Below are 6,134 nucleotides of genomic sequence, written 5' to 3'. Positions count from 1 at the left end.
GCTTTGGAGGTTGCAGGAAGCCGAGAGCAGGAGGTGTGTGAGTGACACATATCCGCTTTTCACACTTCAAGTGTAGCATCTAAAGGGGAAACGCATCCATCTCCTCTGCAGTGAGAGATATTGTCTGCACATCTGGAGCTCATGATGCATCTCCCTGCAGGCAGGCGCAACTCGTGAACAGTGGGGCGGCGGGCGGCTTTTTAAACGGTAAATGGAGCTGGTGCTCCATGCCGCCCAGCAGCCCCCACGGTGGGGAATCGCCTCCACCACCCACCTGGCTCCCATGGAGGCAAGCCCCTGCCGGTGGCCAGGTGAGTGGCGGAGGCGATTCCCCGCCATGGGGGCTGCTGGGCGGCACGCTTCTGGCCACTTCCTGCAACATGCAAAACCATACAGGCCTCTCCATCTTCTTATGTCAGCTAGTGAGGGCTGGCTTTGGGTCCTCTCACTGATATCAGTGAAATCTGTTGGGGTCCAGAATAGTACGCTCTATAATGGTGCACATACTACCTATTCCCTGGCCATATTCACCAGGCCAGTTCCCTTTACTGCTTCTGCCAACCCCACTCCCCTTTTTTGGGGAAAATGTTCCACTACTCATAATTATGGTGCATCAAACTCTAGCTGGAGACAGTGGTGGCTGGTGGTTCCTGGGACTGGGGGACACTAGGCAGAGCAGTCACAGATAGTGAGAGGTGGATCCAGCTGTGGGCAGCTGTGGAAGTGGAGCCAGGACCAGGTGGGTGCCTTAGCAATAACTGGCAAAGTGTAGATTTGTAGCTAATGAGTGGGATTGAAATACATACACACACACACACACACACAAACACACAAATCTCAGTTGCTTTTCAACAGAGATACTGATAAATACGGAAAACATCAGTTGCTTTATGATGCTTAACAGGACTACAGTAGTTTATAGATTTGTATCTAACATGGCAGGATCAAAACACAAGTGGGGTGGAGGGCTGTACAAGCCACAAGTAAAGACCAGCTACAAAAGGCTGCTTCTGTGTAGAGTAAATGCATTCTGAAGAAGGGATGTACACGAACCTGGGTTTGTGAACAGGTTCATTGCCAAACTGGTTCAAGTGAGGAACAAACTGGTTCGGCACTCCGAGGTGCTACTGGGGGCGGGGTTGTGAGCACCACCTTTAAAAGGGGAGTAGAGCAGGTGCTTACCTACTCTCCGCCATTCCATGCAGTTTCCTGCTGCAGCAGCACTCCTGTGCGTATCAGCAGCACGCATATGGCCTCTGCACAGACGCGGATGCCATTTGAATGGTCAGCAACACCATGCAGACCATACAAATGGCCTCCTCCGCACATATGTAGAGGCCATGTGCATGCCCCTGCTGTGCCACCATGCTGTCGGACTGCCATGCACAGGCTGTTGGCAGGAACGCTGCCTCAGCAGGAAGCCACATGGAGTCGCAGAACGCAGGCAAGGACCTGCTGTACTCACTTTTAATCATGTCGCCTGCCTCTCCCCACTGGTGGCACCTTGAAGCGCCAAATGGGTTTGGCCCTTGCCCGAACCTGTGCACAGATCTTGGGCGTGTGCACTTCCCTTTTCTGAAGTCACCAGGGCAGCTCTATCTGCCTGATTATTTAAAAAATGAATAGTACTAATAACAAATAACTACAAGAAGAAAGAACTCCGAGCCAGACTGGTACAGTGATCAGTGTGCTGAACTAGACTGGGGAGATCCATGTTCATATCTCCATTCAGCCATGAAACACACTGGGTGACTCTGGGACAGTCACTTATCTCTCAGCATAACCTTCCTCATAGGGCTGTTGGGAGGAAAAATGTAACCATGTGCACCACTCTGGGCTTCTTGGAGGAAGCACAGGCTATACATGTAAAAGCAAATAGATCTATATAAGTCATGGGTAAAGCAGTGACCAGCTGCAACAGTGGAGAACAAATGCATTCTGAAGTTACAGGGGGAGCTCGGCCTTCCTATTTAAAAAAATGCATACATAAATAGTAGAAAAATCACAGGTTTTTCAGTGCTGCGTGCTGCTTGCTGCAGCTAGGAACAATCTCTTGTCACTTAGAGGACACCATGGGAAGCAAAGATGCCTGCCTGCTGAACAGCTGAGTGCCACTCTCTGCCCGCCTTGGGTGCCACTGTGTACCATTTCAATAGATTTAACAGTTAAAGTCTTATTGGCTCCATCTATCAGGTATACTTTTGCTAATACGCCAGCTGTGCCCGTTTCTCGAGATCAATGACCTCAAAACAGTAGTACATTTGTTGGTAACCTCCAGACTTGACTTCTATAATGTGCTCTACGTGGGGCTGCCTTTGTACGTAGTCCAGAAACTTCAATTTGTTCTGAATGCGGCAGCCAGGTTGGTCTCTGGGTCATCTTGGAGAGACCACGTTACTCCTTTACTGATGGAGTTATACTGGCTGCCAATAGGTCTCTGGACAAAATACAAAGTGCTAGTTAAGCCCTAAACAGCTTAGGTCCTGGGTATCTAAGAGAGCGTCTTCTTCACTACGAGCCCCACTGCCCATTGAGGTCATCTGAGGAGGTCCATCTCCAGTTACCGCCAACTCGTTTGGTGGCTACAGAGAGACGGGCCTTCTCGGTCACTGCCCCGAGATTGTGGAATGCACTCCCTGCTGAGATATAATCCTCCTCATCTCTGGCAATTTTCAAAAAACACCTGAAAACCCATCTTTTCGTCCAAGCTTTCTCAGCTTCCTAAATCTTTTAGGTTTTAATTTCTGGTTTATTTTTAAATTGTTAAATTGTTTTAAGTTTTTTGTATATGTTTTTAACTTGTTTTATGCTATTGTTAACCGCCCAGAGACTAAAGTTTGGGGTGTGTGTGTGTGTGTGTGTGTACAAATTTGATAGATAGATAGATAGATAGATAGATAGATAGATAGATAGATAGATATTCAGGTGCATAAAAATCCTTTGCTAATAAATATGATGACACAGGATTCTAGCCCTGCATTGGTTTGTCATTGTTAATCTCTTCTTTTGTATATGTCTTTTAACTTTGGCTGGGCTCACACAAACACAAAGATCCTAGTTAAGTGCTAGTTAACTGGAACGGTTTGACCAGGACTGTTCTGAAAATCTAGGTTCACACAATCAGCTCTGCTGAACTAATCCTGATTAATGTTTTAAGCAGTATCCTTCTGACTGTGTGAGCCCAGCCTTTAACCTGTATTTTCATATATTATATCAATTTATTGACAATAAATTACAATATGAATCTAACTATGTGTGGACTGCAGTAGAAAGCTACAGTATGTTCTCTATTCTTATTTCTATATGTATGGATTCTCACTGTTTATGGGTTGTTCTTTAATTTTTAGTTTCCTCTAAGGAAGAAACCTGTCTTGGACTTGTTGGTCTTGCTTTGATGCATTTTGCTGTGTGATGTGGATGTGGAACACTTTCTTGCCACTTTTCTACTTTAGAGCTTAGGAAAGGAAAAGTCACAGTAATATCTGATAATACCTTCACTAGGACCAACCAAAATGACACCAACTCACGGGCAGCAAGCTTACTGAGTTCTCCAGTACTCTCCATCAGACGGGATGGCAAAGCAGCACAAATGTTTAAAAATATATATAATCTAGCAATTACTCAGTTCTGACTAGCACTCTTGTATTTTCTACATATAAGGAACAGCCATTGTAGAAAATAGTTCCAGTAGGCCTGGATGCTCCCTGAAATCTGTATCTGGCACCTGGTGAGGTTAGTCAGCATAAGTCTGCATAACTCCTGGACTCCATTTAAAGACTTTTCTTAACGGCAGACTCTGGGGCTATCACACCATGCCCAGATTTTCTCTCTCCTTGCCCCGCCAACTTTTTGTTTGTTTATTCCTTTGTTTTGCATTGCTTTGCCATCCAGACTGCTGAAGAGTTCTGGAGAAGTCAAAAGCTTGCTGCTTCTGACTTTGTAATTTGTTGGTTTGTCGTAATAAAGTTTTCTAATGGATAACACTCGGCTGCCTACAATTGTTTGTTTGTTTGTTTGTTTGTTTAACATATTTTTATACCGCCCAAAACTCACATCTCTGGGTGGTGTACAATAAAATAAAAACAGAAAATAAAACATTAGTTAAAAACACAAACAAGAAATTTAAAACACAACAATATAATTTTTAAAAACAATATTTTAAAACAACATTAAAACCATTAAAACCATATTAAGCCTGGGTGAACAGATGCGTCTTTAAAGACCTTTTAAAAGCTGTTAGAGATGGGGAGGCTCTTATTTCTCTAGGGAGCACATTCCAAAGCCTCGGGGCAGCAGCGGAGAAGACCTGCTGAGAAGGCTAGTTCAGAAGGGAGGCAGGCGAGTGGTTTATGCTCTTTATGTTCATAAGGGAGCTGAAATGACACCTGCCACCCTGTTAAGTGGTGGCACCCTCTTATATTTTCCCTTGGGTGTTTTTTGAACTCTGTGCCATAGCAATTCTGGGGATCAAGTATTTCATCTTGCTTTCATGACAGATAACATTCAGAAAGAAGATTCTCTCTTGTCCCCCCATCTTTTTGAAGTGCTCATTAATTTCTGCTGTCTGAAAATGGCATCATATTTTTGCTGAATCAGTTTTGTATGGCTTTATGGATTGCACCAATTAGCAGTCACTAGGAGTGTGAGTTGTACTTATCTCAGCTTTTGCATACTCTTTGTGGAGAAAGAAAGCTAAACTCCATACTTCTTCCTGAGCAAAACAAAAAATTGAAAAGTAATTTCTGGTATATTAAAAGTTGGTCCCCACTCCTCCAAATGTTCTGAGTACTGAAGATCCTCCAACTCCAGAGATCACTCAGCTGTCTATTTTTCTTGTTTAAAAACACCTCTAGTCCCAAGGTCCAATTTGTTCGGTTTCCCCACACTGTAGAATAACATATATCTGTGTTTTCAAAACCAGCTAGCTCAATTTGTGTGAATATCAATTCTGCATTGGAATACTTAATACCCTCTGGCACCAAGAAATGACTGAGCCTTTGTTGTGTGTGTGTGTGTGTGTACATGCACACACACACACACCCCTTGGAAACTGATGCAAAACTGAAATCAGCTTCCAGTAACAGAGGCAGGCTGCAGTGGGAGATGAACTGGTCCTGTTATCTCAACTGGTGCTGGAACCTTTCCATCCCGCCTTTTAGAAAACAGCAGGAATCGTTTCTTTCTCTCCCTAGGAGTCAATTAAAGAAACCTAAATTATTACCATTTGAATAAACAACCATTTCTTTGCCTCCCCTCACAGAAACTCATTACTAGTAACTAAAACCCAGAACTAATTAAGTGATCTGATAGTGTAAATCCTATTAAGAATGTTTTTATCAGACTTAATTAATTCTCTCTTGAAATCATAGCTACTTTTAATAAATGCCAACTGATTTTATTTAATGCTTTAAAAAAATCTTCAGTATCTTTTTCTTCCCCCACTCCTGAGTATGCTAAGATTTTCAGTATTTCAGTGGATGTGTGAGTCTTTACAGACCCCTTTGCTTGTGTCATAAAGCTTCATTCCATATGTTGGGAAAATATCCCTCACAGGTCAGGATTAAGACAGCTAAACAAACTGTTGTTGTTTTTAATGTAGGACACATAGGGCCACCTTTGGCTTGTGGTTGGCTCTGTCACTGCTAGTCAGGAATACCCTCGAATAAATGCAAGATTCCTTACTATCCAGTAGGGATATGCACAAACCTGTTTGGATGCCCTTTTACAGGCCTCCAAACAGGTTTGAATGGCCGGCAGTTTGACTGGTTCAAAGGCAGGGGGATACCTTTAAGGGCGGGGGGAGGGTGCTCTTACCCCTCCCACCACATTTCCCCCACCGGCGCTGCAGTTTAAAAGGGTCTAGTTGGGCGGTAGCATACCTCTCTGCCATCCCGTTGCCTCATCAGACCAGAAATGACCGGAAGTATCTGATGCGCGTGCGTACATTGGATACTTCCGGTCACTTCCAGTCCAACAAGGCAACAGGGCGGCAAGGAGGTACGCTGTGCCCCGACAGACCCTTCTAAAGTGCAGCATCAGTGGGGGAAATGTGGTGGGAGGGGTAAGAACACCCTCCCCCACTTTTAAAGGTATCCCCCATGCCTCCGAGCCGCCCCCCAAGCCAGTTCCATGCA

This window comes from Hemicordylus capensis, chromosome 1 (genome assembly GCF_027244095.1).
Source record: "Hemicordylus capensis ecotype Gifberg chromosome 1, rHemCap1.1.pri, whole genome shotgun sequence".
In the NCBI taxonomy this organism is placed as follows: domain Eukaryota; kingdom Metazoa; phylum Chordata; class Lepidosauria; order Squamata; family Cordylidae; genus Hemicordylus; species Hemicordylus capensis.
The sequence above is the reverse complement of the archived record's forward strand: the minus strand, read 5'-3'. Positions refer to the sequence as shown.